Raw genomic sequence first — 12,842 nt, forward strand, 5'->3', positions numbered from 1 at the left:
AGTCCTTCTTCAACCTCTGAATCTGTTTTTTGCTCAAGTCCCTCAATTTCAGCCAGAAAATACCTGAAATCACAGAAAAACACACAAACTAATAGTAAAGTCCAGAAATGTAATTTTTATTTAAAAACTAATAAAATTATACTAAAAACTAACTGAATCATACTAAAAACTATGTAAAAACAATGCCAAAAAGTGTATAAATTATCCGCTCATCATGTCTCCTTCATGCTATGCTCTTCTATTGATTCTCCACATGTAGACATGGGAGTACTTTGAGTGTCGAAGTGCAGCGAGGCTAAATTACCTACTACCTCGGTCAAGGTTGCTATAAACTCTAGTGTTGTCCTTTGCATCTCTCTTTGCTCTTGAAGAAGAACACTTAAAGTGGCATCCATTGGAGATTGGGGTCGATATGAGGGTTCATTACTTAGGAGGAAAGGTTCATGATAAGAGGATGGTTCATCACTCTCCATCTCTTCCACTTGTTGTAAACACACTTCAGTCCTTGGTTCTCACATGGGTTGAACTTTTGACGGATGGTTGCTTGAAGTTGATCCATTGCTTCCTTGAGATGATCCTTTGACTCTTGTTCTGCTTAGATAGCATAATTAGGATCATATTGCTCTTGGATTGATGGATATGGACATGGTGTATATGGAGGTGGTGGTTCTTGGGAGTAATTGGGTTGGAATATGGGTGGCTCTGTGTATGGTTCATCTAGCTCATAAGGTGGTTGGTATTGTGGGTATGGGTTAGGATCATAGCGGGTGTTTGGTAGAAAGAGACTTGTGAGTATGGTGGTTAACGGCTATGTTGAGGAGAGTGTTCATAGGCATATGGTGGGGGTTGTTGATTGTCACGAAAAGGTCCACCATAACCATTGTCTTGGTATGTATCGTAGAATGGTTGTTGCTCATAGCACATTAGAGGAGGTTGTTGCCAAGAGGGTTGATCAAATCCTTGTGGCTCCTCCCATCTTTGATTGTCCCAACGTTGATGCATGTTCCTATTGTAGCTTCCATTCCCTATAATTTGATTTGAACTAAACTCATAGCCAAAGGAGTGAGAATTCATAGTAGCAAGAGAAATAAAAACTAATAAAAATAAGCAACAAAGTCCTAAAACTAACAAATAAGCAAAAGGCAAATATGTACAATAACCAATAATAAGGCACACATTTGCAGTTTCCCGGCAATGGCGCCAAAAATTTGACAGAGGAAAATTGTCGGTAAAGAATTCCTCAATGAAATCTCGTTGTAAGCATAGTTCTAAACCAACAATAATCCTCAATCAGAATTTAATTTGTTTGTCACTAAAGCAAACCCAATAAAAATAAACCGAAGTATTAAACCTCGGGTCGTCTCTCAAGGAATTGCAGGGAAGTATGTTATTATTGGTTATGAGATAGTATATTTTTTTGGTTTTGAAATAAAGAACAAGTAATGTAAAAAACAAGGAAATAAAATAAAAAATAAGAAAAGTCCTAGCAAGGATTAATAATTGGAATTCCTATCCTTATTATCATCATCAATTGTGATGGTATTTGCCTTTTGCTTTCACTTAGTTAACCTCTAACAATGGAGGAAAGTCAAGTAAGGAAAAATCAACTTAAGTTCACAAGTCCTAATCAAAGACTAGATTTAGTGAAGCCTAAGCCAACTAGCAAGTTTCAATCAACAAGAGACCTTGACAACTCAAGAGTCTCCAAATTATTCAATCTGAGCTAAGAACATAAAAAGCTAACTTAAAATCCAACCAAGAATTTTATCAAACACTTGGTGGGCACAAAATAAAAGCATAGAAAATTAACAAGGAATAATAAAACCTAAAACTAACAATTGCAAGCATTCAATAATAACAAATGAAGAAAGGAGCAATAAATATGAAATACCTCAAATTGCATTAAAAGGGAAATCAAATCTAACATGAGAATTCATAAACTAAATTGACAACATAAAGAGATCAATAAGAGAGATAGATAAACAAAAGTACTAGAGCAATTAAAAGTAGAAGAAAACTAAATTAAAGTAAGATGAAATTCTGAAATTGAGAAGAAACAAAGCTAAAAACCCTAAAACCTAGAGAGAGAGGAGAGAGCCTCTCTCTCTAGAAAACTACATCTGAAACCTCACTAATTTTGTATGAAGTGTGAATGAATGATTCCCCCCATCCAGCTCTACTCTGCAACCTTTAAGCTTCACTTTCAGGCTTGAAACTGGGCCAAAAGCAGCCCAAAAATTGCCCCTCAGCGTCTTCTGTGTAATGCAGCACGTGGCGCTCTATCACGCGTACGCGTCGGCCAAGCGTACGCGTCGCTGGTCTTCTGTGCTTGTCACGCGTATGCGTCAGTCACGCGTACGCGTCGCTGTGCGACTTCGCTGGTCCCGCGTACGCGTCGCTGTAAAATGCTCCATGTCACGCGCACGCGTCAGCCATGCGTGCACGTCGCTCCTCGCTTCTCAGCTCCTTAGTTTCTTGTGTTCCTTCCACTTTAAGATGCTTTCTCTTCATCCTTCAAGCTATTCATGCCCTGTAAACCTGAAAACACTTCACAAACACATCAAAGCTTCAAATGGTAATAAAGGATAATTAAAAATTGACAATTTAAAGGCATAGGAAAGATGTTTTCAACTATATCACATAATTAGGAACGAAAATGTAAAACACGCAATTTATATGAATAAGTGTGAGAAAAATTGATAAAATCTGCTCAATTCAATACAAAATAAATCCTAAAATAGCAGTTTATCACTTACCCAAGCTTCATATATGCAAGAGTGAACGTTTTTCTCAAGCTAATTGGATCCTAAAACATCAAAATAAGGAAATTCAACACCTCCACATGATTTTTCAAAAATTGGGGAAGAAGAGGATGAGAGTGAATAAGAGAATTACCTATGAAATTGTTCCAGCAGAATCGTAAAGCTCGACGCGGTGGTCGCGTGGCCGCAAACGGTGCGGCGATCGGAGCTTAGATGGCAGAGTTATGGTGATTTGAATTACCGTAATGGTTACGAAATTTCTTTTCTCCTTCTCCCCTGCTTATTGCCTTCAGCGCGTTTCGAAGTGAGGAGGAAGAAGAGCCCTTGGCTCATTTAAGTGTTGGGCTGGTTGGGCCCACGGGTCCGGTTTGAGCCGATTCAACCGGTCCGACCCGTTCGGTCCAATCTTGGGCCGAATTTCTTGAAATTAGTGTCAAAATTCTCATTTTGACGAGCTCTATCCTAATTTAATATAATATTCATATTTCTAATTTTCTTTATTAAAAATTAATTTATTGACTAATTATTTACTAATTTAACGGGGTTTACATCCTACCCACCTAACAAATAATTTTGCCCTCAAAATTTAAATTTAGTTACCCGAAAAGCGATGTGGGTAGTCTTTCTGCATATCTAATTCGAGTTTCCAAGTATGTTCCTCAATACCAGCTCGACTCCAAGTTACTTTTACTAGTGATACTTCCTTCCCGCGCAATCGTTTAACGCTAGTGTCATCAATTCTCACCGGGATTACTAGAAGTGTTAGATCTTCTCTCACTTGAATCGGTTCCGGTTCTAGAACATGACTTGCGTCAGGAGTATACTTCCAAAGCTGTGATACATGAAACACGTTGTGCAAGTTCGAAAGATACAGCTGTAAAGCAATCCTGTAAGCCACCGGCCCAATTCTTTTCAGGATCTCAAATGGTCCAATATAACGGGGATTCAGTTTCTTAGTCTTAATGGCTCTTCCCACTCTAGTGGTTGGTGTAACCTTCAAAAAGACATGCTCCTCTTCTTCAAACTCCAAAGGCTTTTGCCTTTGATCAGCATAGCTCTTCAGACGACTTTGGGCTATAAGCATTCGGCTACGAATCTTCTTTATCTGCTAAGTAGTTTTAGCTATCCTCTCAGGCCCTAATAAACTTCTTTCTCCAGTTTCATACCAACATAACGAGGATTGACATTTCCTACCATAGAGAGCCTAATACGGAGACATTCCAATGCTCGCATGGTAGCTATTGTTATAAGCAAACTCCACCAGTGGCATATACCGATCCCAGCTCGCTGGCTGGTCCAAAACACAAGCCCTTAGCATATCCTCCAAGGTTTGAATAGTTCTCTTTGATTGACCATCTGTTTGAGGGTGATACACAGTACTCAAACTTAACTGAGTCCCAAATGCACGCTGAAAGGCTCCCCAGAATCTTGATGTGAAACGAGGATCTCTATCGGATATAATGGTAGAAGGCACGCCGTGCAATCTTACAATCTCTTTGATGTTCATTCGAGCCAATTCTTCCATTGTGAAACTTATCCAGATGGGGAGAAAATGAGCTGATTTTGTTAGTCGGTCCACAACCACCAAAATAGCGTCACAACCAGTTCGAGTCCAAGGTAAACCCGTCACAAAATCCATTACGATACTTTCCCATTTCCATTGTGGAATCTCTAAAGGTTGAAGGGTTCCTAATGGTCTCTGATACTCAATTTTAACCTTCTGGCACGTTAAATATTTAGATACATGCATCGTGACATCATTCCTCGTCCCTGGCCACCAGAACATCGCTTTTAGATCTTGGTACATTTTGGTGCTTCCTGAATGGATTGAAAACCCGCTCTTATAAGCTTCCTTCAAGAAACTTTGTCACAGGCCTCCAATGTCTGGCCCAAAAATTCGGTTCTTGAACCTCCATAAACCATCCTTATCTTTTGACACTCTTGGTATGCGAAATTGTGATTCACACTTTTCACAACTCCGCACAACTAACCATCAAGTGCACTGGGTCATCCAAGTAATAAACCTTACGTGAGTAAGGGTCGATCCTACGGAGATTGTCGGCTTGAAGCAAGCTATGGTCATATTATAAATCTCATTCAGGTGGATTCAAATGGTTATGAGGTTTTGATAACTAGAAGATAAATAAAACATAAAATAAAATAAAGATACTTATGTGATTCATTGGTGGGAATTTCAGATAAGCGTTTGGAGATGCTTTGTTGCCTCTGAACCTCTGCTTTCCTATTACCTTCTTCCAATTATGCGTGCTCCCTTCCATGGCAAGCTGTATGATCCTCTCGGATGAAAAATACCAGGTACGATCTCTGCACAGCTAATCAACTGTCGGATTTCTCATCTTGGATGAAAAATACCAGGTACAGCTATCGCACGGCTAATCATCTGTCGGTTCTCACTAGCGTCAGAATAGGACCCTTATCCTTTTGCACACTGTCACTGTGCCCAACATTCGCAAGTTTGAAGCTCGTCACATTCATCCCTTCCCAGATCCTACTCGGAATACCACAGACAAGGTTTAGACTTTCCAGATCTCAGGAATGCTGCTAATTGGTTCTAGCCTATACCACGAAGGTTCTAATCTCACGGACTCGGTCCGTGGATTAGAGACCCAAGAGAATATACTCCGGCTATCGTCCAATGACTATGTTGAACATCATGTAGACCGCTTGTGGTTGTCAGGCACGCGGATCTTGGCTAAGCGAGTAATGAAGATAGTGGGTGATTGTCACGGGTCACCCCTTCATTTTGACTTAACTGAATTAAGTACGAGAGTATATCTTGGAGAAGAAGTAGGCGTGAATTGAAAGAAAAATAATAGTACTTCCATTAATTCATGAAGAACAGCAGAGCTCCTCACCTTAATCTATGAGGTGTAGAAACTCCACCGTAGAAAATACATAAGTAAGAATAGGCTAGGCATGGCTGTGAGGCCAGCCTCTAGTCCAAGGGTTATCAACCATGAAAAACTTCCAATACAATAGTAAAAAGTGCTATTTATACTAAACTAGTAACTTAGGTTTACAGAAAATGAGTAACTAAGTGTAGATAGTACAGAAATCCACTTCCGGGGCCCACTTGGTGTGTGCTTGGGCTGAGCATTGAAGCTTTCACGTGCATAGGCCATTCTTGGAGTTAAACGCCAGCTTGGGTGCCAGTTTGGGCGTTTAACTCCAGTTCTGGTGCCAGTTCTGCCGTTTTATACCAGAAAAGGGTCTCTGGTGGGCGTTTGAACGCCAGTTTGGGCCATAAAATCTCGGGCAAAGTATTGACTATTATACATTGTTGGAAAGCCTAAGATGTCTACTTTCCAACAGGATTGAGAGCGCACCAATTGGGCTTCTGTAGCTCTAGAGAATCCACTTCGAGTGCAAGAGGGTCAGAATCCAACAACATCTGCAGTCCTTTTTCAGCCTCTGAATAAGATTTTTGCTCAGATCCCTCAATTTCAGCCAGAAAATATCTGAAATTACAAAAAAAATACACAAACTCATAGTAAGGTCCAGAAATGTGATTTTTGCATAAAAACTAATAAAAATATAATAGAAAGTAACTAAAACATACTAAAAACTATGTAAAAACAATGCCAAAAAGGGTATAAATTATCCGCTCATCACAACACCAAACTTAAATTGTTGCTTGTCCCCAAGTAACTAAAGACAAAATAGGATAAAAAGAAGAGAATATACAATAAATTCCAAAATTATCAATGAAGATTAGTTTTAATTAGATGAGCGGGGCTAGTAGTTTTTTTGCTTCTGAACAATTTTGGCATCTCACTTTATCCTTTGAAGTTCAGAATGATTGCCATCCATAGGAACTCAGAATTCAGATAGTGTTATTGATTCTCCTAGTTCAGTATGTTGATTCTTGAACACAGCTACTTTATGAGTCTTGGCCGTGACCCTAAGCATTTTGTTTTCCAGTATTACCATCGGATACATAAATGCCACAGACACATAACTGGGTGAACCTTTTCAGATTGTGACTTAGCTTTGCTAGAGTCCCCAGTTAGAGGTGCCCAGAGCTCTTAAGCACACTATTTTTGCTTTGGACCACGACTTTAACCGCTCAGTCTCAAGCCTTTCACTTGACACCTTCACGCCACAAGCACATGGTTAGGGACAGCTTGATTTAGCCACTTAGGTCAGGATTTTATTCCTTTGGGCCCTCCTATCCATTAATGCTCAAAGCCTTGGATCCTTTTTACCCTTGCCTTTTGGTTTAAAGGGTTATTGGCTTTTTCTGCTTGCTTTTTCTTTTGCTTTCTTTTTCTTTATTTCTTTTTTTCACCATTTTTTTGCAAGCTTTGTGTTTTCACTGCTTTTTCTTGCTTTGATAGAAGGGTGGCATTCGGAGGAACCTGGAAGGCGTAGGAAAGAAGGTGGGGCAGAGAGGTGGCTGGGGGATGGTGGTGGTGGTGGCTGACGCGGCGGTTGAGGGTGGCACGGCGGCGGTGAGGGCTGTTCGGAGGCAGGGGGTTTGGAAAGGTAATGGGGGAGGGGGAAGGGGAGGGAGCGTTGGTGGCTGTTGGAGGCACGGCGGTGACGGCGGCGCGGTTGGTGTGGCGGTCGCGGAGGGGGGCAGTGGTGGTGGAGGGAATAAGAGGAAAGAAGAAGAAGAAAGAGGCGGAAGGGGGTGGCGTGGCGGTGGGTTTTGGGTGGTCGACGGGGGTGGCGGTGGGCGGTGGTGGTGGTTGGAAGTTGGTGGTGGTTGGTTGGAGAGAGAGAGGAAGGAGAAGGGGCTGGGGGGCGCGAATGGGTAGGGTTCGCGTGACAGGGGTTTATGGAATTTGAATCCACGCGATCGCGTGGGGCACACGGTCGCGTGGCTGGGGTGAAATGGGGGTCGACGCTTCGCATGAGTGATGCGATCGCATGGAATGGGTAAATAATGAATGACGCGATCGCGTGAAGCATGCGATCGCGTCGCTGGAAATCGTGCGAAACGCACAATTCCAGCGTCGTTTCAGCGCAACTATCTGTCTCTTTAGGAGTGGTGTGCAAACCACGCGACGCGATCGTGTCGCTCACGCTGTCGCGTGGGATTGATGTTGTGCAACTGACGCGATCGCGTGGATGGCACGATCGCGTGGGTCGTTTTGTGTGAAACGCACAATGGCCGCATGATGAGCGGATAATTTATACGCTTTTTGGCATTGTTTTTAGTATGTTTTTAGTAGAATCTAGTTACTTTTAGGGATGTTTTCATTAGTTTTTATGTTAAATTCACATTTCTGGACTTTACTATGAGTTTGTGTGTTTTTCTGTGATTTCAGGTATTTTCTGGCTGAAATTGAGGGACTTGAACAAAAATCAGATTCAGAGGTTGAAGAAGGACTGCTGATGCTGTTGGATTCTGACCTCCCTGTACTAAAAATGAATTTTCTGGCGCTACAGAACTCAAAATGGCACGCTTCCAATTGCGTTGGAAGTTAGACATCTAGGGATTTCCAGCAATATATAATAGTCCATACTTTTCCCAAGTTTAGACGATGCAAAATGGCGTTCAACGCCAGCTCTCTGCCCAATTCTGGCGTCCAGCGCCAGAAACAAGTTGCAAAGTGGAGTTCAACGCCCAAACTGGCACAAAAGCTGGCGTTCAACTCCAGAAAGAGCCTCTGCACGTGTAACATTCAAGCTCAGCCCAAGCACACACCAAGTGGGCCCCGGAAGTGGATTTATGCATCAATTACTTACTTCTGTAAACCCTAGTAGCTAGTTTATTATAAATAGGACTTTTTACAATTGTATTAGACATCTTTGGATTATCTTTTGATCCTTTGATCATCTTTGGACGCCTAGTTCTTAGATCAGAGGGGGCTGGCCATTCGGCCATGCCTGGACCTTTCACTTATGTATTTTCAAACGGTAGAGTTTCTATACTCCATAGATTAAGGTGTGGAGCTCTGCTGTTCCTCAAAGATTAATGCAAAGTACTACTGTGTTTCTATTCAATTCAACTTGTTCTGCTTCTAAGATGTTCATTCGCACTTCAACCTGAATGTGATGAACGTGACAATCATCATCATTCCCCATGAACGCGTGCCTGACAACCACTTCCGTTCTACCTTAGATTGAATGAGTATCTCTTGGATATCTAGTACAGGGGACCGAGTCCGAGTTATTAGAGTCTTCGTGGTATAAGCTAGATTGATGGTGGCATTCATGAGAGTTCGGAAAGTCTAAACTTTGTCTGTGGTATTCCGAGTAGGACTCTGGGATTGAATGACTGTGACGAGCTTCAAACTCGAGAGTGCTGGGCGTAGTGACAGACGCAAAAGGATAGTAAATCCTATTCTAGTATGATCGAGAATCTCCAGATGATTAGCCATGCAGTGACAGCGCATCGGACCATTTTCATAGAGAGGAATAGGATGCAACCATCGACAAGGGTGATGCCTCCAGACGATTAGCCGTGTTGTGACAGAGGATTTGGACCATTTTCCCGAGAGGATTGAAAGTAGCCATTGGCACCGGTGACATCCTTACAAAAAGCCAGCCATAGAAAGGAGTAAGACTGATTGGATGAAGACAGCAGGAAAGCAGAGGTTCAGAGGAACGAAAGCATCTCCATACGCTTATCTGAAATTCTCACCAATGATTTACATAAGTATTTCTATCCTTATTTTCTATTTTATTATTTATAATTCGAAAACTCCATAACTATTTTATATCCACCTGACTGAGATTTACAAGGTGACCATAGCTTGCTTCATACCAACAATCTCCGTGGGATCGACCCTTACTCACGTAAGGTTTATTACTTAGACGACCCAGTGCACTTGCTGGTTAGTTGTATCGAAGTTGTGACAAATTATGAATTAAGATTAGAGCACCAAGTCTTTGGAGCCATTACCAGAGATCACAATTTCGTGCACCAAGTTTTTGGCGCCGTTGCCGGGGATTGTTCGAGTTCGGACAACTGACGGTTCATCTTGTTGCTCAGATTGGGTAACTTTCTTTTCGTTTTCTTTTCAAAAATTTTTCAAAAATATTTCAAAATTTTCTCATCTGTTTTCGAAAAAAAAATGTTTTCAAAAATATTTTTTTCTTCAGAATTTTTAAATATGAATTCTAGTGTTTCATGAAGCATGTTGAAGCCTGGCTGGCTGTAAAGCCACGACTGTAGGGCATGTTCGGCGTGTCATGTCTGAATTACATACTAAAGCTTGGCTGGCTATTAAGCCATGCCTGACCCTTTGATTGGAGCTTTAGACTAAAGAGCATAAGATTCCTGGAATTCATATTAAAAATTTTGGAATCCTTATTTTTCTTTTTCAAAATGATTTTCGAAAAATATAAAATAAAAAAAAATTAAAAATACAAAAAAAACCATAAAATCATAAAAATCAAAAATATTTTTGTGTTCTTGTTTGAGTCTTGAGTCATGTTATAAGTTTGGTGTCAATTGCATACTCATCTTGCATTTTTCGAAAATTTCATGCATTCATAGTGTTCTTCATGATCTTCAAGTTGTTCTTGGTAAGTCTTCTTGTTTGATCTTGATGATTTTTTGTTTTGTGTTGTATGGTGTTTTTCATATGCATTCTTGAATTCTTAGTGCCTAAGCATTAAAGATTTCTAAGTTTGGTGTCTTGCATGTTTTCTTTGCATTAAAAATTTTTCAAAAATATGTTCTTGGTGTTCATCTTGACATTCAAAGTGTTCTTGGTGTTCATCTTGACATTCATAGCATTCTTGCATGCATTCATTGTTTTGATCTAAAAATTTCCATGCATTGCATCTTTTTCATGTTTTCCTCTCTCATCATAAAAATTCAAAAATAAAAAAAAATATCTTTCCTTTTTTTTCTCATCAAATTCGAAAATTTGAGTTGACTTTTTCAAAATTTTTTAAAATCAAGTTGTTTCTTATGAGTCAAATCAAATTTTCAATTTGAAAATCTTATCTTTTTCAAAATCTTTTTCAAAAATCAAATCTTTTTCATTTTTCTTAGTTATTTTCGAAAATTATAAAAATGTTTTTCAAAAATCTTTTTCTTATCTTCATCACATAATTTTCGAAAATAACATCACCAACTAATGTTTTGATTCAAAAATTTCAAGTTTGTTACTTGCTTGTTAAGAAAGATACAAACTTTAAGTCCTAGAATCATATCTTGTGATTTCTTGTGAATCAAGTCATTAATTGTGATTTTAAAAATCAAATCTTCTTCAAAACTAATTTCAATCATATATTTTCAAAAATATCTTTTCATCTTATCTTTTTCAAAAATTTGATTTCAAAATATCTTTTCTAACCTCCTATCTTCTTATCTTTTCAAAATTGGTTTTCAAATTTGTTTCAACTAACTAACTAACTTTTTGTTTGTTTCTTATCTTTTTCAAAACTACCTAACTAACTCTCTCTCTCTAATTTTCGAAAATATCTTCCCCTTTTTAAAAAATTTCTTTTTAATTAACTAATTAATTTAATTTTTGATTTTCAAAAATTACTAACCTTTTTCAAAAACTATTTTCGAAAATTACTAACTCTTTTTCAAAAATTATTTTCGAAAATCACTAACTCTTTTTCAAAAATTATTTTCGAAAATTCTCTTTCTCCCTCATCTTATTTTATTTATTCATTCATCTACTAACATTTCCTCATCTCAAATCACTGCTCCTATCCTTACCTTTGTGTTTGGATTCTTCATTCTTCCTCACCCCTATTACTTTTCCTTTTCTACTAACAATAAGGAACCTCTTTACTGTGACATAGAGGATTCTTCTTCTTTTCTTGTTCTCTTCTCTTTCTTATGAGCAGGAACAAAGAAAAAGGCATTCTTGTTGAAGCTGATCCAAAACCTGAAAGGACTCTGAAGAGGAAACTAAGAGAAGCTAAATTACAACAATCCAGAGACAACCTTGTTGAAATTTTCGAACAAGTAAAGGAGATGGCAGCCGAACCCAACAACAATAATGCAAGGAGAATGCTTGGTGACTTTACTGCACCTAATTCCAATTTACATGGAAGAAGCATCTCCATTCCTGCCATTGGAGCAAACAATTTTGAGCTGAAACCTCAGCTAGTTTCTCTGATGCAGCAGAACTGCAAGTTTCATGGACTTCCATCCGAAGATCCTTTTCAGTTCTTAACTGAATTCTTGCAGATCTGTGATACTGTTAAGACTAATGGAGTAGATCCTGAAGTCTACAGGCTCATGCTTTTCCCTTTTGCTGTAAGAGACAGAGCTAGAGTGTGGTTGGACTCTCAACCTAAAGATAGCCTGAACTCTTGGGATAAGCTGGTCACGGCTTTCTTAGCCAAGTTTTTTTCCTCCTCAAAAGCTGAGCAAGCTTAGAGTGGATGTTCAAACCTTCAGACAGAAAGAAGGTGAATCCCTCTATGAAGCTTGGGAAAGATACAAGCAGCTGACCAAAAAGTGTCCTTCTGACATGCTTTCAGAATGGACCATCCTGGATATATTCTATGATGGTTTATCTGAGCTATCAAAGATGTCACTGGATACTTCTGCAGGTGGATCCATTCACCTAAAGAAAACTCCTGCAGAAGCTCAAGAACTCATTGACATGGTAGCTAATAACCAGTTCATGTACACTTCTGAGAGGAATCCTGTGAGTAATGGGACGCCTATGAAGAAGGGAGTTCTTGAAATTGATACTCTGAATGCCATATTGGCTCAGAACAAAATATTGACTCAGCAAGTCAATATGATTTCTCAGAGTCTGAATGGAATGCAAGCTGCACCCAACAGTACTCAAGAGGCTTCTTATGAAGAAGAAGCTTATGATCCTGAGAACCCTGCAATAGCAGAGGTAAATTACATGGGTGAACCTTATGAAAACACCTACAATCCATCATGGAGAAATCACCCAAATCTCTCATGGAAGGATCAAAAGCCTCAACAAGGCTTTAATAATAGCGGAAGAAACAGGTTTAGCAATAGCAAGCCTTTTCCATCATCCACTCAGCAACAGACAGAGAATTCTGAGCAGAATTCATCTAGCTTAGCAAATTTAGTCTCTGATCTATCTAAGGCCACTGTGAGTTTCATGAACGAAACAAGGTCTTCCATTAGAAATTTGGAAGCACAAGTGG

The 12,842-nt window shown here is 39.5% G+C and overlaps 1 non-coding gene across 1 annotated transcript; it reads right to left on the reverse strand.

Moving 5' to 3' along the window:
- Nucleotides 1-12,076: 12,076 nt before the first annotated feature.
- On the reverse strand, nucleotides 12,077-12,184 carry LOC112788081 (small nucleolar RNA R71). Its single transcript, XR_003195462.1, has one exon. It is a non-coding gene; the product is annotated as a small nucleolar RNA R71 (small nucleolar RNA).
- Between the last annotated feature and the right edge of the window lie 658 nt (nucleotides 12,185-12,842).

Source organism: Arachis hypogaea, chromosome 20 (genome assembly GCF_003086295.3).
Source record: "Arachis hypogaea cultivar Tifrunner chromosome 20, arahy.Tifrunner.gnm2.J5K5, whole genome shotgun sequence".
NCBI lineage: Eukaryota > Viridiplantae > Streptophyta > Magnoliopsida > Fabales > Fabaceae > Arachis > Arachis hypogaea.